Genomic DNA, 27,906 nt, shown 5'->3' on the forward strand with positions numbered 1-27,906 from the left:
AAGCGTTCAAATAGCAGCAAAGTGTTCAGGCCAGTTCTGGTTAGCCTGCTTGATAAATGAGTAGGAGGCTTATGTAAAAGTGTACAGTGCTCCAAAAACGTCAGAGCAAGCATCAGTTGTGTTGGTACCATATGCCTCCCTGCTTGCCCCAAGGGTTCGCATTGGCCATTCACTTTCCAAAGGTAGCACCGGGAAGCCGCGTTTCAGCGCTCGCAATTTGATGCAGATTGTTACAGCTCATATGCTCCACTTCCCTAGGCCTCCGATTCCCAATTCATTCGTGTTGGGAACAGAGGCAAAACAAACACGTATGTCAGATCACTTTTTGTTTTTGGGAACCCAAGTTGTTACCTTATTGCTCCAGGTACTGTGTGATCAATGAAGAATGCATTTTCATTTCCAAAGGCAGTCTTAGTGTCAGCCTGTGATGCAATGAGTGATGATGCAGCAGCGGTTGGGCAAGGCTGAGCCTCCTTTTGCCCTTTGATCCTTGTTGCAATCTCCCCAGTCCCTTTCTCGGGCTTAGGAGACACTTCTGGCAGAGAACTGGTGATGGTGTCTTTGTGATCGAGTGCAGCTGTTTCTCTTTTGGCATTTGGATCAGGCAGCTCCTTCAAAGGGAACTGAATTCTTTTTGTGTGCGTAGCATGGATCCATGCCTTTCGACCATCCACTCGAACTGCAGTCTGCGTTGCCAGGAGGACCTGGTAAGGGCCCTTCCACCTCGGTGCAAGTGATGACTTCCGCTCAAAATTTTTCGTCAGCACCCAATCTCCTGGCTGCAGACAATGCCCCGGGCCAGCATATCTGACAGGAAGAGCCTCCTGCACCTGCTGAGGAATCAAACACAAGTTCTGAGTTAACAGTTTACAATATGTGCTGAGCAAAGGGTGTTCGATCTCACTCAGACGCTTTGGCTGCGGGGCGCTCCAAACATTTGTGGGTCTCCCCATTATTATCTCGTATGGGGAAAGTCCAGTCCTTGCCTGCACAGACGTTCTCATACACAATAAAGATAATGGCAACGCATCAGCCCACTTCAATTGACTCCCTGAGCATATTTTGTTAAGTTTATTCTTCAAAATACTGTTCTGGCGTTCTATAAGACTGGCACTCATCGAGTGTCTGGCTGAGTGTAATCGTTTATCAATCTGGAGGCCTGCACATATTTGTAATATAACAGCTGCAATAAAATGCGGGCCATTATCTGACCATATGACACGTGGCAGGCCAAAGCGGGAAAAGAACTCTTCTAGCATCACTTTCGTTGTGCTCTTTGCTGTGTAGTCTTTGAGCGGATAGACTTCCACCCATTTGCTAAATGCACAGACCACCACAAGGACGTACTTGAAATTCCGACACCTTTCCATTTCTATGAGATGAAAATGGATCACTTCAAATGGCATAGAGGGGCGCCAAAACTACCTACGGGAGTCGTTGTTCCTTTTCCAATGTTATGTTGCAAACAGGTCATGTAGTTTTGGACTAGTCTCTCAGCATTTTTTCTAATGTGCGGGTTCTGCTATACTGTGTCTAGATGCTGAATCATTTTCTTAGTACATATGTGTGTAGGGCTATGGGCCATAGTGACCATCACTGATAAATAGGCATTGGGCAACATCCATTTTTTACTCGTTTTGTCCACCCAGCAACCCACTATATCCAATTCTGCTGTACCCTCAGACCAAGCTTTTATTTCGTCTGCAGTTGCTTCTGTTTGCATCTCTTTAACTGTGGCAATTCCATTTTCTACCATGCAGGGTATCTCTTTTGACCTCTCAATAAACATTTTCGTATGAAAATCAGTGGCAGTTTGTTTCGCAATTTCGTCTGCAAATGCATTTCCTTTTCCAACGTTACATGTTACTTTCCTATGCGCTTTGCATTTCATTATTGCTAATCATTTAGGAAGTGCAAGAGCAGACAACAATCTTATTATCAAAGTGCCATGTTGGATCTTGGTTCCATGTGATGTCAAAAAAAACCTCTCAGCCCATAGTCGACCAAAATTGTGGACCACCCTGAATGCGTACTGACTGTCAGTATAAATGTTTACATTAAGGTTTTCAGAAATTTCACATGCTCTGGTTAACGCTATTATCTCTGCAGCCTGTGCTGAATTGTATGGGATTAGTTTGCTTTCTACAATACTTTTCAGTTTCGTGATGGCATATGCAGCAGTTGATGTACCGTCAGGTAGTTTAAAACAAGAACCGTCACAAAACAGTTCTCCATCTGGCTCTTTCTGTGGGGTATCTGTTAGATCAATTCTTCCTTTCGTTTCTTGCTCAGTGACCATTAAACAATCATGGGGTAATTCTTTTCCACCCGTTCTTTGGGTGAGGGCATTAACTCAGCCGGATTCAAAGCGCAACACCTCATAATTTGAATATGCAGTGCAAATAGAACTATTTCATATCTCGTCAGCCTGGCTGATGTAAGGTGTTGCGTCTGCGTTCTATTTAAAAGAACGTCTACTGCGTGAGTCACCATTAAGGTTAAAGCGTGACCCAAAACCATCCCCTCGGTTTGTTTTACTGACGCGGCAGCCGCAGCAACAGCTCACAAACAGCGCGGCAAAGCGCATGCAACAGGATCTAGCGCGGAAGAAAAATAGCCTCATGGTCTATTTCTCCCTCCTTGTTCCTGAGTCAAGACAGCCAAAGCACAACCATTGTTCTCATGCACAACTAACTTAAAACTCTTGTCATAATTTGGTGTGTCCAAAACTAGAGCTGAGCACAATGCAGCTTTGAGCAGATCAAATGTTTCTTGACATTCCATGCTCCATGGCAAAGGCAGAGCAACATCATTCTTTGTCAGCATTGGTTTCACAATCATGGTGAAGTTCGCAATCCACTGCCTACAATATGAAGCCATGCCTATTATAGCTCTGACTTCCTTCTGCGTTTTTGCAATAGGCATACCAGAGATGCATTGTATCCTTTCTGGTGTCAGTCTCCTTCCCTCCTTCGAAAGGAGGTAGCCCAAATAGGCCACTTCCTTTCGACAATACTGGAATTTTTTCAATGAAGCTTTGTGTCCATGTGCTGCTAAATGTGTCAACAATGCAACTGTACTCTCTTTACAAATGTCTTCTGTGTCTACAGCAATTAGTAAGTCATCAATGTACTGTAATAATACACAGCCTGTTGGTAGCTCTAGCATGTCTAGTTGTTCTTTTAATGCCCTACTATAAATACTCGGGCTTTCAGTGTAACCTTGTGTAATTCATGTGAATGTAAATAAACGTCCTCCTAGAGTAAAAGCAAATAAATATCTGCTATCTGGATGTACCGGAATGCTGGAAAACGTATTCTTCAAATCTACAACACTAAAATACAATGTGGATGCTGGAATCATAGTTAAAATGGTAGTCACATCTAGGACTGATGGAAATTGGGGATCAACTACTTTATTTAATGCGTGCAGATCAATTATGAAATGGTACGGTATATCATTACCTCCGTTCTTATATACTGGAAGAATTGGGCTATTGAAAGTGCTACCTGAAATCTACTAATTACGTTTCGTTTAATCAAATCAGAAACAATGCACTTTAATGCTTTCTCCCCTTCCACTGAGATGTTATATTCTGGAATGCGTGGTAATGTAATTCCTTCTTTTAAAAATTTTTTACTGGCTCTACCTTTAAACAGCCAACATCGTTATCATTTATTGCCCATGTACAAGTTGGTACTCTACTCAATTCAGTCGGTAATGGTTTAGACAAAAATTGTGATACTGGAGCTTTTTGTGGTGATATTGTCAAATACACTCATGAATTACTGCACTCAATTTCTTCAACAAATTTAAACCCAATACATTTTCGCTGCAATTTTGTGTCATAGGAAATGGGCAACACTCAGTGAATGGACCTAGTGTTATAAGTACTGACTTTGACACCGGACTAATTACTGGTGTTCCTGCGAACCCTACTGAGACATTATTTTGCCCTGACAGTGGTATATCTGGAACCAGGCGATGGTCAATTGAACATTTCTGTGCACCTGTGCCCACTAGCAAAGTGTGCTCCCTATTCCCAACCTTAATTTCTAAGTAGGGCCCTTTCTGGTCTACGGGAATAGATACTGGTTCCAACCCTTGTATTGGGCTGTCCTAGTAAAACAATACATCATCGGACGTGAAGTCGCCAGAGTAGTATGCATTTGCCTGATTATCGAAAACATTTCCATCTCCCGTACTATTCTGCTGCTGCTGGTTTCAGTTGTGATTCCCCTGATTTTGTGGCGCTCTCGAGTTTCTATTCTGTCCTTGCATTGCCGTGCGACCTCTATTCTCTAGTATTCTCGTGAAATTCCCATTCCGATTCTGTATCTGCAGGCACTGTGCTCGCCAATGGCCTTCTTGTCTACAATAGGCACATTGATTTAGTCCAATTGGACCCCTGTGCATGTTGGAAAAATTTGATCTTGTTTGTGCGTTCCCACCACCTCTGTTATTGTTTGCTACTTGTTGCATCAATACCCTTGTTTTCAAATTCCCTTTGTCTCTTATTTCTTCCTCCTTCTCTGCATTTACTCTATTCTTATAATGTTGGGCCATGTGTAACATTTCACTCTGTGATTTTGCTTGCCATGCACTCTCAGATGTCATTATTAAATTTTGAATTTTCGGTAACAACCCTCGTACATACTTATCAACAAACAACCTCTTCCCGGGTTCAGTACTTAAATCTAGGCCACTGAAATCTGCAAATACTTCCTCAAATCGATTAAAATAATCTGTTGCAACTTCATCTTTACCCTGTAAGCAAGCCGTTAATTTGTCCCAAATAATTCTCCTCTCAGGTATTAAAATTTTCAATTTCTGTACTGTTTGCGCTGGTAAGGCCAACATGACCGGCGGCGGTTTTTCGCCATCTTTTCTGTTCGCATCACTTATAATCAAATGTTGCCATGTATCACCGAAAATACCAATGTCATCTGTATTCCTAATCTGTTTCCATATATCTATTGGAAGAATCACACGAAATAATAGATCTATATCACTCATTGTGAAAACAGACGAATTCAACACAGAGTCAATTTCTTTGGAAAATCCCGCAGGATTTTTCCTAAAATCAGGGATTGTTTGCTTAATATTATTTACCTCCTGTCTAGAAAAAGGGACATGCACGAACTGTGCAGTATAATGGGCTTCTATTACCTGCGCTGGATTTCCACTGGCAGGAGCAATCTCTACTTTCGGGACAAACGTAGGGGGCCCTTCTCTCATTGGCAATTATAAACTAGGCGTTTCCTCATCTGTTCGCTTGCTGAGCAATAAAGCTACATCGAGAGACAAGGCAGCCTTTCCAGTTTCAGGCAAAAATGCCCTTTTGTATATTGTCATCAAATCAGGGGGGCAACATATATTTTTTTTTCAAACACTCATCTTGCAAATAATCAACCATTACCTGCAATACCTTCCTCTGTATCTCTAATGTATACTGACTGAACGTATCATGCACTTCTATTGGGGTAATGGTGACATCTGTAATCCATCTAATCGCCTCTCGCATACAAATGTTCATCTCTTCACTAACAGGTTTTAACGGCGGCAAAAGTCGCTGCTGGACATATGGCACTACCTGCTGTTTCCCTCTTTCATCTCTTCAGTCAGTTGATCAAGCTCACTTTTAAACACAAATAGCCGGCCTACATGTTCTTGTATTTCCGATGCACTATCCTGCATAAGGGAAAAACATTTACATCCCGCAACTCCTGCGGTGCCAATGTACCAGTCAATTTTTTCCATTCCTCCATAAGATACTCCCCCATGCATTCTAACAATACCTGTTGTTCGCCAAGCTTCTTATAGTCATACATGGAACTCTGCACGGATCCCTCATCATTGCCTTCAATGTATGTTTCTGCCCATTCTTTCAGCTGCTCTTTTCTCTCTTTGCTAACCATACTACAAGTTACTCTAGTGCTTCCTTTCGGTGCAGGCCCCACCTCTGTAAAACTGCCTCCTATGGCGGCTATTAATTCACGCTCTGTTGGCAGTGGAGGAAATGGTGTCACGTGCACAGGGGGGGGAGATGGTGCAGATGGAACAACAGGAGTGGGGGGTGGCAACTGAGGTGGAAGAGCAATGGGAAGAGGGTCGATACTACTTTGAGGACGTTCATTTCTTCGTTCATTTAAAATCTTGTTTATTAGCTCATCTGATGTATGCAAATCTCGTTGTGGATATATTTTTTGTACACCTATTTGAAAGGCCCTGTCCATTCTTCTTAGATCCTCTGTCACTTTAAGCTCATCAAGTTCTAGTGCTTTCTCTGTGTTTGATTTGTGTCTATGTGCATGTTTCTCCCTACTTCTCAGACGGAGATTAGGTTCCTTCCTCCAATCTCTCACGATGTTGAATGCCGCTGGGCGTGCTTTCTTGTGTTGCAAAACTGATTCTAAGTGTTCTATGCGTGCCAATTCAAAAGTCCCATCGTTAGGCCACTGCAAGTCTGATACATGTCTGGTCTGCTTATGCTAAACAGAGTTAAACATTATTGCCCCAATTCCATGCTTCACATACATTTCAAACGCTGGCGATCCTACGGGTGGCGCAACCTGGCCGATTTCCAAAGATTGTCTACCGCAGTGGAAAAATCCCACTAGACAGGAAGACACTTTCCCAGGCATAATATATCTGAACTCCTACCTTACCCTGGGTGTTTGATCTTGCAAGAGCAACACTCAATCAATATCAGGGCGATTAAGAATCAGGGCTGACTCACCTGATCAATCAGTTTGTCACTCAATACGTAATTCGACCATATACAGATGCAACCAAGAATCGTTGTGACTGCGTATCTGGCTCAATCTGCCTCCTTTCGGGACCCTGCCTCGATACCCTCTGTACACTGCTCGTCGATCAGGGACCGGCTGTGTACAAATCTGCAAAGGAGTCTCTCATCACTTTTACAGGGGCGCCCTAAACACCTACCGATCCCAGTTCAACAGCCTCGTCCTCGATTCGTTTTCACCTTCTTCAAACTTAACGTATACGATGGAACAAAAGGGAGAGGGACCCTATTCGGGCGCCATTCTTTGCTAGGCCCTGAAGACCCTCTGCATATGGAAACTAAGGCACAATCACCATATACTAGTGACACGACAGACACGAGGTTCGATTTTCCAAGTACTATGGTTTATTGTAAAAATATTCTCTGTCGGCCGACTGGGTCTAACGTCTCGCAACGTGTGTCATCCAGACCTCGTGAGACGCAAGAGCGTGAACATCATTGAAACAGTTACATATATACAAAAAGAAAACCTTCAATGCACATCAGAACCGCCCATAATGAGCTACGGTTCGGTGATTGACAACTATGACAAATATGACACATTATGACAAGTTTCTTATACTTAGCAACAGTTGCAGACATAGTTCTTTGTTATACAGAACATAAAGCACTTGTTCAGCAAGGATATTGTGTTCGCGAGAGAGACACATTCCAAAGCACGTTATCTACTAGTTTCTATTTGTGAACCAGGGTCAGCCTGTTCTAAGGAAGATCCGTGAAGGAGGGCCGCTAGAAAAGTATAATTCATGCTTTAATTGCCTACTGCTACAGCTTTAGTGAGGCAGGCCGGCACCTGGGCTGTTGATTAAATGCTGATTCTGCTTGCTCTCAAGGACTCAGTGAGGGAGGAAAACAATGTATTTCTGTACTGTTTGGCATTCCTGTCTGGGCTGATCTTTCAACATGCAAGCTGTGGCCTCGTACCGTGCATGAGCTTTCAGAATTTAATAAGTTTTGCAAAGCATTCTCACAGAAAGGGAAAAAAGCAAAATGGCAGATGTTACACAAGATGTATGCCCTGTGGTTTTACTGACAATTCTATGTTTGCGGTGTTGGATATGTGATGCGATTGGTTTTCGGCCAACATAATATACCATGTATACTTGGTCAGGGTCGTTTCTAGATTTACATAATGTCCCCTTCTCCATGTCTTCCTACTCTCCTTTTCTCATATCTTTCAACGTTCGACTCCTCCACTTACTATGCCCCTTCCTCATATTCTACCTCTTCTTTCCCTTCTTTCACATTCTCTTTCTCTCAGCCTCTCTTCACTTCTGCACTGGCTTCAATGTCCTAGTCGTTCTTACCAGTTTTCTAAATGTTGGTGTGACCCGCCTCAGATGAGGTGCTTCAGGCACGAAGCAGCAGCTCTTCAGTTTTCTTTTGTCTTACACATCTGTTGATGTTATGTCCACTCTTGCTGGCATTGCTCCATGGATCAAAGCCTCAAGATCATTGTCTGCCTCCTTGGATCCTAAGTATCCCTCCATTGGTCACAGCTGAAATCTTACTCCATGGCCGCTGTTCAGCTAAATCCCAGATCTCCGTCCCACCATGATTGTTTCCCCCACAATCTCATTGGTTGAAACAGGAAGAGAATGGCAGCCTTCTGTGAGACAACCACTGCTGAATGTTGTTGGCTTAAGGTGGCAGGACCAGACGCTCATCCATTCCCTCATGAGCCCTGCTGCCTTTTCTCTGCATTTTCGAATATAATGCACATGACAAGTAAATCCTGGTAGTGAGCTTCCAATGCACTTCTGATTAGTCACAGGTACCTTTGTTCTTTTAGTGAGCACTGCAGCCCCATCAAGGATTGGTGAGGGATGGGTGTTTGGGGAACGAGAGGCTTGCAATACTGTTTGACATTCAGGGTTGGTAGGAGATGGAACAACAGGGGCTAAAAGGGTATCCCTTTTTCCTACTTTGGGGTCTCTCAGGGTGTATTAAGATGGAGTTTCCAGACTAGTGATGGTCTAGGGGGGGCATGACGATCTCTCCCTATTGATATTTAGGTAAATATTGCTATTTTGGTTTCACCTTTGAATAGAGACTCATATTGGACGGGGAGCCAACCAGGCTAATTTGTTAAACAGTATAGCATTCAATCTTTTGTGTTCTGAGTAATGCTTGCCCGGCATGTGACTGACTGTTCCAGCCCTACAGGATTTCCAAAGTTACTAGCCTGATATTCCTGTACACCAGCCCATCTGGTGATGAATATATCAAACGGTATGTGCATAATGCTCAGCCATAGCTGAGTGTAGGCTGAACATGGCCTGGCCCCTGCATAGAAGGGGTATATGTGATTTTAGCGTCCTCAATTACAGAGTGGTACATTTCATCGCGACCATAATACCGAAAAACACAGATTTGTTTTTTTCTTTTATTTGGGCCCCCCCAATTCCTCTGTTTTTTCCCCCTTATAGCCCCACCCCATCCCCATCCCGACTCATTTTAACGCCTTACCCCATTAACCCATATATATTTCATATTTTCTGTGTTTTTCAGTGTTATGTACCTCAGTGGAATGTACCAGTCTGTTTTATTTTCGGTAAAATGACTGGGTACCTATAGAAGCTGTGTTACAGCTAGATTTCCATGCATGAAGTGAGGCTTGCTGAAAGCAGCGAGTCTCCACCAACTGGGAGACCATAGCTGATCAAAGGTGACAAAGAAGTTGCATAGCCACAAAGAGTCGCCAGGGACATAGTGGTGGCTTAGCACTAACCACGGTTGGTTATTGCTGATTTAGCCCTGCCCACAAATGGTATTGTCGCTTTTACAACTTTAGCCCTGTCAATGTTCCTTCCCTCTAAGCTGTGCGCATGTGCCGTTTCCCAGCTTCCCTGTGGGTGCCGTTCAGAAGAGTTTGGCAGCGCACACAGACCATTCCCACCTTCACACTAGCTAAAAAGGCACAAGCCACAGTAGTTTTATGTTAGTTGTAATATGAATAACGTTCAGAGACCAGAATTTCCATAGCCAATGGTGCCTCAGCAAAAGCATCACCCACACTATGTAGCCCACCTGTCAGCTCAAATATTGGATACTGACTGTACGTACGCAGGCTACTTAGCTGTTCAACCTCATACCACGATTTCTACTCTTTGTACATATGTAACAGAGGCGCTTTGAAGGGGTGCACTTGTAAGTTACTGCATCGTAAAACTCCAATCTGAATTTGCCCTCTAAGGATTTTAAATAGGCAAATGTCGTGCTCAACCTGTTCTAAATTAGCATTGCTAACGTTACTCTATAAGTGAGGAGCAACATTGCAATATCATCTGCTTGAGCTACACGTGATAATGGGTATGGAATATGCCTGGCACTACTCATTCATTGTATTTGGGCAATGAATATTCAAACAGCTACATTGCTTTTTACGCAACCTACATGCTCTCCAAGTTTTCAGAGTTTCCTTAGGCATAGACCTTAACCAATGCAATGGTAATTCTCTGCTTTACAAAAAAGGTTTCACTGAGCACTTGTACAATCCTATCCAACCATTTTAGGGGATGTTGCAAAACAGTCTGGTTTGCACTGCTACATAATTGTGTGCATGCATGGTCATTAAATTTTCTTAAATTGACCATAATATCATGGTGAGGCTTTAAATAAGTTTTGATTGTAAAGTATTGCGGGTATGCAAATGTCCCAGTAAGTGTTTTACTGCTCCATTCTGTGATAGGTCAGTAGAAGGAGAGAGACCAAGGGGTAGAATTTTTGCAGATATTTTATTTAAATAATGGATGAAAAAAGGCCTCACTATCCCTAGTCTGTGGGTTTCCCTACCTAACACAACTATATAGGGTGCCTGTCGTCTGCCGTGAAGTCCAAAGCAAATGGACTGTCCTCCGCCTAAAGCTAAGCTACCGTAACCCTATCATTAAGACAAAAACAACAAAAGACCATGCGAATGACTGCCTACTCCTGGGTAGGCTTCCCCCACCTCAATATGAGATTCTTAAATAGTTATTGGCTATTCCCAGTATTAGTTTGTCTTTGATTCCCCTCTTTCTGGAGTTTGTGACCATCTCCTCCTTGGCGTTCTTCGCCTCTGAATTTCTCTTTTAATACTGTTCTCAAGTGTCTCTGAAAGCCTCTCTTTTCCTGATGTCTTTGAGGCAATAAAATCCCTCTTTATTTGGTTCTTGCTCTCCGTAGTCCTATGACTCGTTATCTTCTCACTAAATGTATTCTCTCTCGTATCACTGAGACGAGTAGGATAGGCTTCGCAATAAGTCTCACTCTCTTTGCCTTTTTTTGTAGTACTGGGACTAGTAAGATGCCTCCATACATGAGTTTCACTCTCTTGCTTTATTTCTGCATCACCGGGATGAATAGGACTAATCCCATAATGTATGTCACCTCCTTTAGTCTTTCTCATATCACTGGGATGATTAGGCTGAGTTCTGTGATGTATTTCGCATCTCAGATATTTCCTTTATCACTGGGATGAGTTGGATTGGTCCCATGATATATTTTGCTCTCTTTGTTCTCTCCTGTACCACTTGTGACACCTAGGTTACATCCGTCTCTTTCGTTTCATTCTGGTATCACTGAGACCATAAGAGTGAATCTCTTTATCAGTTTCACTCTTCTAAGTAAGTGACCATTCACTCAGACAAGTATGATGCAGGCACTCATTATTCCTATGTTCCCTCCCGGGTCACCCGCCTTGATATTATATGATATTTTATTTATACACAAGTGTTTCAAGGCGCAACAAGGCAAGGGGGGGGGGAACAAGGGAGGACAAGACAGCGATCTTACTAGGCCAAGTGACATTGAAATCGCACAAGTGCGGGGAGAGGGAAGGGGAAAAGTGCAGGGGAGAGGGGAGGAGAAAAAGTGCGAGACATAGGATCAAGACATAGGAAAAAAAGGGGGCCAACAGGTGGCGGTGGATGGGTTAAGTACAGACAACAAGTGTTAGATAAGTGCAAGTAGGGGGGACTGAAGGGATGCAGAATACAGCCCCTGAGTGCAGGGTTGCCAGGAGGCAGTGCAAGTGTGGAACTTGGAGGGCAAGGACCTGGGTCTGTGATTAAAAGGGTAGCCTGGTAACCAGTGCATTTTCAGGCAAGAGATTAGCAGGGAAGTGGAAGAAAGTAGGCAGAAGCAAAGAGAAAAGTTGTGAGCTGCTTCCGAAACTGGAGATCGTTCTGCTCAAGTTTCAGAGAGGCAGGGAGGCAGTTCCAGGGGGAGGCACCGGCCGAAGAGAGAGATCTGGCCCCAACTGATTGCTTAGAGAAGCGAGTGACCCTCATGGAGTTGGAGGAGGAAGAGTGAAGAGCTTGAGAAGGAAGATACTTCTGAAGAGAAATCTGGAGGTATTTTGGTCCCAGGTCCCAGAAGGCCTTGTGGACAATGCAAAGGGTCTTGCATTTTATCCTTGCAGCCACTTGGAGCCAATGGAGAGATTTTAGCACTGAGAGATACGATCCCTGGGCTTAAGGCCAAGAACAAGTCTCGCAATCCTGTTCTAGATGAGTTGCAGAAGACTGAGAGTAGAGGAGGTTAGATTGCCTTACACCCAGCACATAGCTAGGTGGAAGGCGTTCACTGATATCCCCCCTCACTCCCTCTTGACTAGGGCGATCAACAAAACAAATGACTTAGTGGGGATGACCTGGGGGAATAGAGAAGTGACCCCCCCGGCTCGAAGTACAACCCATAGCTGTGACATGCAAAGCCTGGGAATGAATGGGCTGGTTCCTGGGGGAACACTCCCGCTACCTTTCCGACCTCCCAGTATATAGAATCGTGGCAGTGCCCCTTACACATGAGAGATCTTTTCAGACGCACTTTCAGGCGCTGGGAGTCCAGACCCTAGGTGACATGGTAGTAAGAGGCCAATTCATTAAGTGGGACAAACTGAAACAAAAGGGGGAACACAACGCTGTGACCTTACTCCTATACTATCACTTCCGAGAACTGCTTAAAACTAAATGGCCCGACTTCCCCCTGGCCCCGACACCACACCCCGCACAACTATATGTGCTTAACACGCTATCTACCAAAAAACGAGTCTCGACTATCTATAAGCTGACCAGGGGAGGGAGGCTGGTGAGAGAACGGCCCTAGAAAAGGGACAGGGAAGATGCACTGGGAACACCAATGAGCGAGAAACAGTGTAAACTCGTACCCTAACCCTGAATGCCCGGTATAGACTCATTCACTACAAGTTCCTACACCAAGTATACTACTCCCCCCTCAAACTGAACAAGATATTCCCTGAGAGACCACCCTCATGTAAAAGATGCGGGCTAGAGCCTGCAGACTTCTACCATGTAGCTTGAACCTGTTCACTTATCAGACCCTATTGGGGGAAGATAGAGGGAGCAATGACCAAAATGCTGTCCACAACAAGGCACTATTCACCAGAACTGTGGCTCCTAGCACCGATTACAGAAGGGTCTTGCACAGAAAAGAAACTATTGGGTATGGCCACAGACGTGGCCAGATACCTGGTGACAGGGTACTGGGGGAAACAAATGCCCCTTCCTTTACAAGGTAGTTGGAAACCATGTACACATGCCAGGAGAGGGAAACCAGATATGCATCAACACTCCCAACAAACAGCAGACCATTCGATTACTGGCCACCGTTCCATCAATACTACACTGATTTACATCAGAGTGCACATTCAATGGAAGCCACCCCATAAAGGTCAAACATTGATAACCTAACACAGGGGAACACCTTACCAATGCTTATCGAACGATGTAGGAGGTAGATGAGACACAAGTATGTTTTAGGTATGTCCTGTGAAAATGAACTCAGACTGTTGTAAGAGATAATAAGTAAAAGGCCCCAGGAAGACACTGCCAAGGGCCACACCCAAGGTGGGATGCAATAAATTGTGTACAAGTTGAAATTCACACGGTATAGTGGAGTGAGCACAAAATGGACAGCTACAACAACAATGGAACTGTGATGAGCCGGGAGGGAGGGATGGAGGGGGAGGGGGGGTTTGCAGAGATAATATGTACAGTGTTTTTGTTTACTGTTTGTCGGAAAATCAATAAAGAAAGTTTTAAAAAATAAAAACATCCTTATATGCAGATAATAGGTCAGACGTGAGGTCATACTACGTGGCAAATAAGAAAAGCCTACAAGGGATTGTGATACGTTCAAGGGGAACATCTAAGTATACTTTCTATATGGGCTGGGATTGTGATTGGATGCCTACTGTCAGGTGGACAACTTATGTCTACCTCCAAAACATGTCATCTTTAACACTATTAATTACACGGTATATCATTGGCTCACAAATGATAAGGCCCTTCATTATATGGCCCTCTACAATTGGTTGGCATGCTCGTCCTATGTCTGGAACATTCGGTTCACTTAGCAGTACATAAGCTCAGACCCAGGTGCCAGGAGGTGGACTTGACTTTACCTCCCCACCCAATTAGCCCATCATCTCTCATCATCCATGATGTCTGCCAGGCAGATTGTCTTTGAACTTGGCCTTGCAAAGTATTCTTGTCTCTGTGAATATATGGGAGTACAGGCTTTCACTATTGGTGTTCTAGGACTCCACGCTGAACTCCATTTCCATCCTTGGCTCAAGGGACAGGAGACCATGATTCGGTCCATTCTGCGGCATTTAAATGTCTTAAATGAATGAAACTTGGCACGTTTGGTGTTCTTTCTTTGCCCCTTAACAAGGGATCATTCAGCTTCTCACGTTCACTGCCTTCAAGAATAGATAACCAACCTTGGCTGCTTCAGTTTTGATACCAGGCAAGACAACCTCGCCATTCGTTTCCACGATCTCAACTAATTCTTGCTGCAACACATTTCTCAGCCTTTCCTCTCCATGGGTTCTGGCTTACTAAATTCATGACACTGATGTCCAGTTGCTATACAATGGCGGCTTTGCCTGCAGTCTATTCACTATGTAAAGCCAGCTTCTATGATCACTTAGTCGACTTGAGTTTCAGCATCTGTACAGTTATTGAACAGCTTGCATTTTCTGCAGTGTTTCGCACACGTGCAATCTTCTTTTCGCATATGAAAGTACCTGATTCTTAACTTCGTCATCGGTTTCTGTAAGATCCATGCAATCTCTTCAGCCAGTATCCTCAGGGCATTGTGCTCATCTTTCGTGATGTCACCAGCTCCTCTTTTTGCTCCTTTTCATATTTCATCAGGGTGTTCCTCTCTCAGATTGTCACTTCTTCGGGGATACATTTGATAAGGTTTTCTCAGCTTTCGAATACTCGCTGTGGTATGGTCACAACTGCTATTGTCAAACATGGCACAATCTCAGGCTTCCAACATATAGGTGGTAGGGGGGAGGGATTTCCTCCAGAGGCAAGTAACTGCTCCTCTACAGAGTCAAAGATAACATGGTGATGGGTGTGGAAGGCAGTAGTTAGTGGCCTAGTTAGTGAGTGGGGTTTTCTTGGAGGCCTTTCCTTCAGAAAATCAAGACATTCAAACTAGAAAACAAATTCATATCTGCTGTCAGAGCCTTGTTCCTCTCCCACCTGGATGGTGGCAATGCCCTTTTGGAAGAGCTTCAGGCGACCACTCTGACTCTCCTGAGATGTGTGCTGCATGCTGCAGGACAACTCATCAACGTTCCCTGCAAATTCAACCACATCACCCTGAACCATATCAAACTGCACTGGCTGCCTCAACAAACCTGTATTATCTTTAAATCCTGATGCATCAGCTACAAGGCTGTCACCCTGAAGTCCCCAAGCTACCTCTCTGAGAAACTCAGCATCTCTGCAGGCCTACGATCCACCAAAAGTAAGGACATGTGCAGGCTTGAACTCTGTTGATGCAGGAGGGAAAGAACCAGAAGACATTCCTTCTCTGTCTATGCCCCAAGACTCTGGATCCTGCTCCACGACAACATCAGACTTGCCCCTCTCACTTTTACAATTCAGCAAGGAGAAGAAGACCCTCATCTTTTTTGCATCTTGAAACACTTGTATATGTGCACGATATAAATAAAACATCATATCACGTCCTCAAGGAATGGCTCCTCCCCAACACATATGTCCACACACCCTCCACCTCCATCCTACCTGAGACTAGGTGATCTGCTCCCAACTCTTTCCTCCTATGGTTTTGTAGAGCTCTTGCTGCCAATTGCCTACCCTCCCGTGTAAGTGCACCCTCTCTGCTTCCTTCATCATGTTCCCCCCTCTATGATTGTAAAGTGTTCCATTGATTCCTGAAGCTAGATTTGCGCTCAATGAATACAATAATAATAATAATAATAATAATAATAATAACAATAATAACAATAATAACAATAATAATAATCTTTGCTCTGCTATGAAATATTTGCAACTGTAATGTGTGGCTAACAGCTAACTCTCAACCTCCTTCCCTGAGACCTACCCAACTTGTTGCACTCGCTAATCTCGCCAACTCTATCACACTATCACACGCTTGTCATTTTACCATACCACTACACAAATTCATACATGGTTGATGGTCACCGGCTTGCTGAATACCACCACCAAGGAAAACCCTAAAACATACTAAACACAAAGCAAACAAACAGGGCCTGCCTTAGGGGCAGCAGCGCCCTGGGCGAATTGGCGCCCCACTCCCCGCGTGCCCCTGGTCAACAGGGGGCGGGGAAAGGATTGGGGGGCAGGATGCCCCACTTTTTTTATTTACTTCCTCCCTCTGGCGCCTTGCGGGGGGTTAATCACTGGAATAGGGCGCATGAGCGCCCTATTCCAATGCAAACGCCTGGCTCCCGTGTCGGAGAGAGGAGGTAAGCATTTCCATATTGTTATTAAATGCGCCCCGCCGCCGCTGGTGCATTTAATAACAAAGGGGCGCCTCCGTGCCTTCTCCCACTATGCCAGCTAGGGGGAGCCCTTGAAAGACTCCCTCGAGCTGGCGTGGCGGGGGTTAATGGCGTCCGGCCCGCCCTCCCCTAAGACCGGCTATGCACACACACACACACACACCCACATGCAGGAAACAATAAAACATAGCCTCCTAGTTTTCTTAGTAACTCACCCCTCACTCCACCTTTTCACTTGTAAATGGCAAAAACCATAATATCGCACAACCCAGTAACATCACGTTAGCCTGTATCATTATAAGACACTGGGCCTCATTACAAGTTTGGCAGTATTTTGGTGGTAAATCTGGCAAAATACCATCAAACGGATTTGCTATTACCAGCACTTTGTCCCGTGGATTAACCGCACTTTCACAAGTGGGATTAGGCGAAGTAAATCCCAATTTTTGGAGGCCATAAGACTATGTGGGGATTCCACCAATTTTTCCATGATAAGTGGGAGGATTTACCTCAAGCGTTTTGCAGTTGGAAAATCCCACACCTTACCACCAACATTGTAATATGGCAGTGCGGTAAGGTAGTAGTAACATAGTTATCACTGTAGTACCACTCTTTTTCCCAGCACCGCCGTACTCGCAATGAAGCCATTTATTTGAATGTAAGTCTGCAGCATGCAGTCAGCGGCCTTGCCACTCTTAGAAAGCGTTTGTGATCCCCTAGAGTGCCCCGAGACGATCGGCCTATGAGGTCACTGTGATGGTGTGTGTCAGGGCCCCAAGGGTTCTGTTACCGCCTCCGCCGATGCGCGGGGGCGGGCGATTTCAAAGCGCAGCGCCGGAGCAGCCGCGCGTAACAAAACACGCGACTCGCGGCCTTGATGCTTAAACCCGGACTGACTCTCCGTCAGTTCCGGAGCTTCCTTTATTTCTCCTTTCCCCGGCGTCACGTGCCTGCGCACGCAGGATCACGTGACACCACATTCCTCCCCAACTTGGAGGTATTTATGCATTACACTTAATAACATGGTAATTAACACGGGATCTTGTAGACAGTTTTGACTGGCAGAGTAACATGCGACTTAACTGTCTCTGCTGTCCTTCTCGGGGTTCATCTTGGCTTGGGCGTTCGCCTGTAGATTCCGTCTACTATGTATCCTTGGAGGCGGCATGACGGTTTGGGCTTTTCTCTCAGGCGATAGCGGGTGTTCCTTTCTGTAGGCCTGTCCTGTGATTTCTGCTTCGGTTTCCCCGTTGGGCGAGTGTGATTCGCCTGCATCTCCTGGTGTGGCTAGACTCTCCATTGGAGCTGGTCCTCGAGGAGTCTGCGGTGTTCTTCTGCCGTCTTCCCTTGGGGGTGTTGATGGTTCTTCCCACATCTCCGAAGGTACTTTCCTGAAGTGTGATACGTTGCGTGTCACGGTTTCTCCGCCCCGGGTGGCGGTGACCATGCTGTGGTTGGTTGTACTGACTGTCCACGGTCGTGTTTCAAAGTATAGGGACATCTTCTTGGGCGGTGCCCGGTTCTTGACAATGACAGTGTCCCCTGGGATTAGTTCTCGGTGGTTGGCTCGCCTGGCGATGCTCTCCTGTTAATTTCTCCTTAGTTGCCTGGCGTCTATCGCGGGGATGTCAGGTTCTGGGGCTGTCCAGTGGGGGTGTATTGGGAGTTCCGCTTGTATAGGTACCCCGAACATGAGGGCGGCGGGTCTGATCCCTGTGGCTGAGTGCGGGGTCTGTCTGTGTGTCCTCAGAAACCGGTACACGGCCGTCAGCCACGAGTGTCTTTGTTCTTTGGCGATCCTGATGACCTTGTTAAGTGATCCCATGAATCTTTCAGGGTCTCCATTTGCTTGGGGCCATCTCGGGGTGATTCGCTGGTGCTTGACGTTCACTTCCTTGAAGTAGTCTCGTAGTTCTTGACTGGTGAAAGAGGGCCCGTTGTCGCTCTTCACTTTCCTCGGGATTCCGTGGGTGGCGAATATCTTCTCCAATGTGAGGATGGTGGTTGCGGCGTTGGTCGAGGTTACATGTTCGACTTCTGGATACCTACTAAACTCGTCGATGACTACGAGTAAATATCCTTCTCCCGCGATGGTGCAGTGGTCCATGCTGACCGCGTCCCAGCGTGTGCAGCTCCTTGGGGTACTGCTGATTGGTTCGGGGTGTTCGGGCCTCCTGGATGCTTGGCAGGCCGCGCAGGATTCGACTAGCTCTATTACTCTTTGCTGCATGTTCGGCATCCACATCCTGGATTTGAGGTAGGCCGTGGACTTTACGATTCCTTGGTGTCCGCTGTGTGCTAGTCTGAGAGCTCTTTCCTCTAGGGACTCGGGCAATATAATGCGGTGCCCTTTCAGCAGCACTCCTTCTGGAGCTATTGAGAGTTTGTGCCTGATCCCAAACAGTGCTCTGAGCTTGGTTTGGGCTGGTGTTGTGCGGTGGGCAATTGACGTAAGATAAGTTTTCCAATTGCCAGACTGGATGGCTGCCGCCGTGTGTTGTAAGACGGTATCTTCTTCTGTCTCATGTATGACCTCTTGTAGAGTCAGGGCTCTCGGTCTTGCGCAGGCGACTATCTGACAAACATGCTCATTGGTCTCTTTCGCGTGGTGCTGCTCACTGTCAGTAGCCGGTCTTGGGTGACGAGACAGGTAGTCTGCTGGGTTGTCCGATCCTGGGCGGTACTCCACCTCAATGTTGTACGGTTGTAGCTGTAGCATCCATTTTTCTATGCGTGCAGGCGGGTGGGGGGCTGAGCCTCGGAAGATCGGGATTAGTGGTTTGTGGTCTGTAAAAACTTTAGCTTGCTTCCCTAACAGGTAGACCTTGAAGTGTCGGCATCCCCACAAAATGGCCAGCGCTTCCTTTTCAATGTGCGCATAGTTTTGTTCGGGTTTCGTGAGGGCTCTGCTGGCAAATGCTATGGGGGACACTCTGCCTTCATTGTCAGTTTGGGTTAACACTGCTCCTGGGCCACAAGGGCTGGCATCCACGAGAAGCTCGGTCTGTTTTCTTATGTCGAAGAATGCCGTGGTGGTGGAGGTAGATAGATTGTCCTTGATTTGTTGGAACGCTTGTTGGTGAGTTGCGGTCCACTCCCACTTCTGGTCTTTCTTTGTTAATTCTCTGAGTGGACTTGCGACGCTTGCAAGGTCAGGGATAAAACGTGCGCAGTAGGTAGCCATCCCCATGAAGCTCCTCACCTCGGAGGCAGATTGTGGAGCTTTGGAGTCCTTGATGTCTTGCACTTTTGACGGGTCGGGGGATACCCCCTCCGTGCTGAATATGTAGCCAAAGAAGCACAGCTCACTCCTGTTGAATTCACACTTCTCTGCGTTGAGTGTCAGGCCTGCGTCTTCGAGCCTTTTCAGGACTGCTGCTAGGCGTTGATGGTGTTCTTCTTTATTTGGGGCATATACGAGGATGTCGTCACTGATGTTGGTGGTTCCTTCCAGGCCTGCGATAACTTTGCGGATTTCATGTTGGAACACTTCTGCCGCAGAGGATATCCCAAAGTTTAACCGTTTGTATCTCATCAGGCCGAGGTGAGATGAGAAGGTAGTGATGTACTTTGATTCTTTCGATAGGCGTAGCTGGTGATAGCCTGATCTGAGGTCGAGTTTGCTGAAGACGGTAGCTCCGGTGAGGTCTACGATGAGTTCGTCTATCGTGGGGGTTACGTGGCGTTCTCTCCCGATCGCGAAGTTGGGAAGTCTCATATCGATGCAAATTCTTACTGCATTCGGCTGTTTGGGTTTTTGCGCCACGACCATGGGAGAGACCCACGGGGTTGGTCCAGATGTTTTTTCAATGATCCCTTCTTCTACAAGCTTGGTCAGTTCTTTTTCTACCGCTCTTCGTAGGTGGAACGGGATTCGTCTGTGCCGAACTGCTTTCGGTTCAATTGTGGTGTCTATGTGGAGTTTGATGGTCCTCCCCTTGAGGCACCCGATGCCCTGGAATAGTTTACTGTGTCGTTTTAGTAAGTTGTTGAGTTCGTCTTGTTGGAGGCTGAACGCGAACTGTATCAGTTTCAGCTTCTCTGCTGTCCTGCAGCTCAGTAGCGTCTCGCAGCCGGCGTCCACTACATATATGCGTGCGCGGCAGTTGGTGTTCTCGTGGGCAAAGTTTGATTTGAATGACCCTCGCACAGGGAGGGGTTTCTTGCAACCGTAGGCGTATAGCCTGACTCTTTTTTGTTGGAGATCGGGCTTTGGGTGAAGTTTGTTGAATGCAGCCACCGGCATGACGTTCACTGTTGCGCCGGTGTCGATGACCACCTTCAGTGGTTCTCCATTGGAGAAGACGGTGCACGACGGTCTCTTCCTCTGCCGTGACCGATGTGGTTCAACTGCTGATATGAGATGTATTCGGTGTATCCGTCTGCTACCTTTTCTCCGTCTACTCTTGTCCCCTCTTTCGGGGGACGTGCTGCTGTCGCTGTCGCCGCTGTCACTCGAGTCTGGGGACCTCTGGGACTCATCGACGGCTCTGGCTTTTCCTTTTCGTGTCTGGAGGTGTGAGGTTTCTCTGGGCACGAACTTTTTCCGGCGTTCATGTGTCTGGCGCGGGGTCGAGTCTTTGTCCGGTGGGTTTAGACAGACCGCGGCAAAGTGGTTAAGGCGGTTGCATTTCCTGCACGTGGAACCCCATGCGGGGCAGGATTCACCTTTGTGCCATGGGCCTCCGCACCATTTGCAGCTTTTGTCCCGCCCTTGTGGTGGGTGGGGCTTCCAATCTTGTCTCGTGCGAGTGTTCTGGCGTCTGGAAATGGCTGCTACATCTTCCGTAGGCCCGGGGCTGTCTAGTGGTAGTTTCTGGATTGCTGCTTCCATGACTGCTACCTGGTCCTCCGTCTGTTCACGGAGGCGCGCCATTTCAAGGATCCGTGAGAGGCGTATGTTACGTTCTGAAAGTATAGCTCGTCTCAGTTTCTCAGAGGATATTCCGTTAATGATCTGGAGACGGATGGCGAATTCTTCGTCTGGGAACTCACAGCCTACCGCCATTTCACAAAGGCGGGCGTGAAATTTGTCCACCGTCTCTTTCTCTCGCTGCCTCGCCATGCAAAAATGGAAGCGTTCGTAGTCCGGGTTGAGGTCGGGCTTGAACATATTTGTGAGTGCAGATCTCGCTGCGTCATAATTGTCGGCGCTGCCGCGGTTGGGTGTTGCATTAAAGAGACGCAGGGCCGCAGCACCAATGTTCAGTAGGAGGAAAGTGCGCATTTTCTTGGGCACGGTGATGTCTCTGGCCTCGAGGTGCATCTCGAATTGTTGGAGCCAGATTTCCCATCTGATGGCGGCGCCAGAGGTGAAAGGGTCGAATGGCGGCATAAATGATGTTTGTGTTGGATCGGGGTGTTCGTAGGAGATGCTCCTCCTGGAAGAAGGACTCGTGCCGGCCCTCCCAGGGCTGGTGCTTGGGCTGGACATGTTACTTTGTGGGTGTACTCCTTAGTGTTGGAGCGTGGGCATAGGGTGCTTGTATGCTGCTGAGCAGTACCTGGTCAGGGCGCTGGACTCCTCCAGGAGTGTCCGGTGGATTCGTTGCAGCTGTGTGTGGGAGCCCCTGTCCAGATCAGAAAGTGGGGCTTCAACCACCTCAATCACAGCGTTATTCCTGGCTGCAGGTTGTTTGTTTTCATTTATTTATTTATTTATTTTTTCTCTTGATGCGGACGGTGCACAGCTCCGTGTCGGGGTCGTAGCTCCCCTCGTCGCCAGTGTGATGGTGTGTGTCAGGGCCCCAAGGGTTCTGTTACCGCCTCCGCCGATGCGCGGGGGCGGGCGATTTCAAAGCGCAGCGCGGGAGCAGCCGCGCGTAACAAAACACGCGACTCGCGGCCTTGATGCTTAAACCCGGACTGACTCTCCGTCAGTTCCGGTGCTTCCTTTATTTCTCCTTTCTCCGGCGTCACGTGCCTGCGCACGCAGGATCACGTGACACCACAGTCACCAGGGGGAGGTCACTCATTGTCAGGTGAGAATCGAGAGACTCCCAGCAGCTGAGCATGTATGCATCACTGACTGGATGGACCGTGACGCAGCAGTTATTCCAGAAAGGTGTGTCCACAGGAGATGACATCTTTGGGGAGGATGTTGGCAGTTCATGAACCCCGAGGCGACAGCTGAAGGTGAGGCGTGGGTGTGCCTTGGCAGCAGAGACAAGGAGCTATTTGTAGCCTCTTCATTTTCTATTAATAATCACAGTCCGCGTCTAAACCGTCCTCAGCCGTCGTCTTGTGCTCTCACTGTTCTTTTCTAAACCCTGCCTTACATGAATGGCAGGTGGGAATAGAGTGCCAAAGCCAATTAGCTTTGGCAGACTTTGCGGATAAAGATATTATATGGGCGCTGCCCACAGTGGGCAGAGAGCCCAATGCAGCATAAATCGTCTCTCGATGAATTCCTTAGATTGAACACGTGAATCCAGATTTTTTCACATCGTTTTTTTAATTAAACCTCGACAGCAGGTCGAAACATCAAACACAAAAGAAAGTAAAGGAAGCCGATTGGTCTGTCAAGAGCACAGGAGATTTCCCAACTGGCTGGTGGATGTTAAAGGCGAAAGGGATGGGGCAGGGTCCGCTACGTGTCAGGCTGGGCTGAGACATCGGCTTGCTGTTGTCAGGCCTGGCCAGTGCTCTAAGTGGGCGGGGGCCTGCCGGGGCCAGTCTTCAGAAAGTGGTGCGGGGCCAGGGTGACGTCCCGGGAAATCACCCTCCGTCCCGGGGTCCCGGGAGTTTTTTTCATTTTGACAGGGTTTGCATGTTTCGGGGGCTACGGTAATTAAAACCGTTATTATTCTTCACAGAACTTTCACAATTTTCAAGTTGGAGGTTTGCTCGAACCCCCAACCTCTCAGGTACAAGTCAGAACACTTACTGACTGTGCCACAGAGACTGGCTGGGAAATTATTGTACAGCAAGCCATGTAACATCAATTAGAGCTAACGCTCTTTTTGAATTAACATGCCATGATTCACAGACAAAACTGCACAAATGAGATTATATACAGTTTATAGAAAGGAGAAGTGCTGGAAATATGGTTGGGGGGTGGTTGTGGGGGCCTGTTGGGAGAGGGGCGGTAATTAGTCGGCTGCGATGGGGGTAGTCCCTCTTTTATGTTTTTGGCAGTCCCGGTTTTTTGTTTTGAAAATCTGGTCACCCTACCTCATCAGGGTCATCAGAGGAAGTTACTGTCCCTTTGTTTGCCCTCCCCATGTCACTGACCACCGCAGGCTCTGTGATCTAATATGCAGATTAGATTACAGAGCCCTCGGGTTCGCAGAGGGTCAAAGGCGCCTGGGCTCAGTGATCTCTGCTCAGAGCAGATAGATCACAGAGCCCGAGGCGTCTATCTCCGCTGGCAAATTTCTATGTTTATAAAAGACGGCTTGAAACGTACACAATTCAAGGCATCTTTTATAAAGCTTTGTCGACGGACCAAGCCACCTTGGGTTTTGTCCATCAGCAACGCTTTATTAAAGATGCCTTTAATTGTTTACGTGTCAAGCCATCTTTTAGAAACATAGAATTATGTTGCAAATGTCTATGTTTATAAAAGGTGGCTTGAAAAGTACACAAACCATAGTATTACGCATACAAACATATAAATGCTCACATGCATTTATATGTTTGTTTGCGCACCTTACTAAGAGTTGTGCACTTTTAGGCCACGCCCACAATGAAAGCCACGCCCCCAAACGAGTGCCCCCCCTCAATTTACTACCCCACTTAAAGCACTGGGCCTGGCTGAAGTTATGTCAAGGCTGGTGGGGGCCCATTTGAATATGGTGGTTCGAAGCCACTATAGAGCAGAAAACCACAGTCTGAGGCACCCGTAGGGTTCATTCATTATAATGGAGACAAAGAAACTCAGCCGGTGTTAATAGCCGCCAATTATCACGAGCGGCAGGCGAGTAGGTAGCTGAAACACCAAATGCTCACTTCAAAGCCATAAATCCTTCTTTTTTTAGTTATTTAAAGCACAGACCTAGCTCACCAGCAGCAGAGCGCTGCACGCAGTTTGGGTAGCTAGCATTTGGGCAGCCATCTTTTAACAGTAGCTCAGTACTGTGAGGTCTGTGCATCAGTATGTGCATCCACTGGAATTAGTCCTTGGCCAGGTGTTTTTGAAAGAGCCATGTTTTGACAGATTTGTGAAATTGGAGAATTGTGTGGGCATTCCGAGCAGACACCGGGATCGTGTTCCTGAGGGTGGGTGCATGACAAGAGAAGGATTATTTCCAGGTCCTCTCTTTGCAGACGAGTTGTGATTCCAGCCGGTTGGTCGATTTGCTGCGCGAGGTGCGTGTGTCACCAGATAGGTGGAGTTTAGCCGCCATGTACGCTGGTGTGCTACTTGTGACTGCTTTGTAGATGATACTTGCTGTCTTGAACATATCCTGGCTCAGAGCAGAAGCCAATGTAGTTTGCGTAGGATGGGGTAATTCGGTCAAATTGCCAGGTTCCTGTATTAAGATATACTGCAATGTGGAGGACTGCTTTTAGCAGAGCAAAGTGAGCAGCTGGGAGCCCTGTCAGGACAGCATTTTCCCATTTATGTGCGAGAGCACAAGGGCCTGCACTATGGCCCAGAAGGCCTGCGGCGGGTTGGAGGGTTTGATTTCACGAAGGATAAAGATTCTGAGCCAGGCTATTTGGGCCTTCTTGGCTATGTGTTTCTGGAAGGACAGTCTACTGTCAATGGTGAAGCCTATGGATTTTGCTGAGTCTGAGAGTTGTAGATCAAATCCTTCTAGGCCCAGATAATTGAGCCATTGTTGAACAGGTTGTTTTTTAGCGGGCAGACCAATGAGGACAAATTCAATGTTGGATGGGTTTAGTTTGAAGTAGGCAGTCAACACCCAGTAATCGCGGAGACAAAGGATGTTCCTGCGTGCTATTTACTCTCATTTACAACTGGGTATCATGAGTGTATTAGTGGATGCTTATTTTGGGATATTTGAGGAGAGTGCCCAAAGGCTTCATGTAAAGGTTAAAAAGGATTGGTGAGAGGATGGAGCCTTGGGGGACTCTGCAGGAGACCTGGAGTCAGTTACAATGCACCAAGTTCATTTGAACAGCCTGGTGTCTGACTGAGAGGTAGGAGGTAAACCAATTCAAGACAGTGCCAGTGAACCCCACCCTGTCAGCAAGGAAGAAGAGAAGGATACAGTGATCGACAGTGTTTAATGCAGCCGAGAGGTCAAGGAGGACGAGGAGGCAACACTTGGGGTGGAACCTTGGCTGATAGTCATTTAGGCCAGACCTTTATTACCCAAACATACAAATAAGGATCAGATAAGCCCATCCTCCCTATCTCCTCTCTCTTCTAATAATTTCCTTATACATGTGCATCAGGCAAATAGTACTGTGACGAGGAAGAATGAGAGGGGAGTGAATATGGATGACTGCAAAGGTACTGTCACGATGAAGACCAGGGTAATGAAGAGCCCTCGCGGAACTAATACAAACATGGTAGCTGTGGAAGCTAGAAAGACAATCAGGCATTAAAAACTGACGAAGGACTCTCTTCATGGTCAGTCCAGCCTTGGAGCAGCTTCACGCTGGGGAGCAAATCAGCGCAGAGAGGATGCTCTTTATACCTGATCGCCTGGAATGAGCAGGCAGGGACCAAGAGGGCGGAGAAGAGCCACAACCTACCTGCTTGCTGGGAGATCTGGCGTCCGGTAGCACAATCCAAGCCAGCTGAATGGTCCATGTGGGACCCGACACGCATTGAGAAACATGCGTGGTGGAGTCGCTGAAAGCTGCAAGAAGTCTTTGAGAGCCCAGGGGAAGCCACAGAAGCTTACCGGAGTTGCAGAGGACCGGTACCCTCGTGGACCAAGAGCAAAGGTATGCAGAGGGAGACTGGGATGAACAGGGAGACCCCAGAGGCTGTGGTTGGGAGGAAGTGCAGAGGCATCTTTCTTGTCCCAATGGAGCCAAGAGAGAGACGAGTTGAAAACTGAGAGGGTGAAGGAGCGAGACTCAAGGATAGGCCTGGCAGGATAGTGAAGCGGGCCCAGTGAAGAGACATTATAGTGCCGAAAGAAGGGTTAGGACCCGAATCTTGAGAAACGTGAAGTCCAGGGAAAGAGATCCTTTGGCACAAGTTACAAGAGGACTATTGGAAAGAAGAGCCTGAGAAAGGCTTTGGGAAGAGGAGACGCCTACCCAGGGTTGTTTTGGAACTTGAACATTGGAACTTTGCTAAGAAGATCTGGAGCGAGACAGACCTCCCCGACAACCGGGAATAACACATTGAAAGCCTAGAGACGGCTAGGGAAGAAGAATACTCCGCCATCATTTAAGAACTGCCTGAAATATCCTCAAGGAGGGAGCGATCCTGTTAGATATATTCTTAGTTATAGGTTTTCTGTTTAAGTGTAAGGGACGGAAACAGGTTTGGGACATAGAACAGTGGACTACTTCATTTTGACGGACATTCTAACATCTTTCTTAGTTTTGTTGAGGCAGGGAAACGCCTCTTAGTCATAGCGACAAGTAGGGCTGTTTCCTTACTTTTAAGTTTAACAACAGTTTATGCCATCAACCATGCCTACTCTGTGTCCCACGTCTAAATCTGCACCCTTACACTTCGCAGGTCACCAAATTCACCAAAATGACTGTCCCTTTTCCAGGACGATGAATTAGTGAACATTATGCACAGCCTGGCCCCCTTGTATCAAATACTGGTGGTCATTTATACTGACACTTATGTAATCATAGGCTCCCAGCACCCACATGGGTGCTAAGAATGTTACTCAGCCTGACGCATCTTAAAAGGCCTGGCCTGCGGGAAGCGGTACACATGCATGTGACATTGCATCAGTTCATGGTGCTGCTGTCTCAAACTGGAAAGAATGCACAGAAGGATCAGAAATAAACCGTCTATGCAATGCCTATTCTTTTGTGCCTAGTCAGAATGTATGGGCATAGTTAGAAAGAGCTGGGATTCACATGGAAATACGCCACTCCTTTTAGAAATTGTGCAATTGTTACTGGGATTTTATAAAGGGGAGCTGAATGTGTTCATTTGTGGTGTGCACATTGCGGCCTGTGCAATGCCCAGAGCTTTTCTGCCATTAGTGAAGACGTGTGCAAGTGCATCCCTTTACGTGTGCCAGAAAAAAGGCTTGTGAATTGTACCTGTGATGACTGTACGATTAAAATACAACTTGAGATGAATAAAGTAGGGTACAAAAATATTTGCTTTACCGCACTAATGGGCTAAAAGGTCGGTTTGGCAAAGAGAATAAGGAGCTTTTTTTTTTAAATCAAAGAGGAGCAGATC

This window comes from Ambystoma mexicanum, chromosome 14 (assembly GCF_040938575.1).
Source record: "Ambystoma mexicanum isolate Mex_15411 chromosome 14, UKY_AmexF1_1, whole genome shotgun sequence".
In the NCBI taxonomy this organism is placed as follows: Eukaryota; Metazoa; Chordata; class Amphibia; order Caudata; family Ambystomatidae; genus Ambystoma; species Ambystoma mexicanum.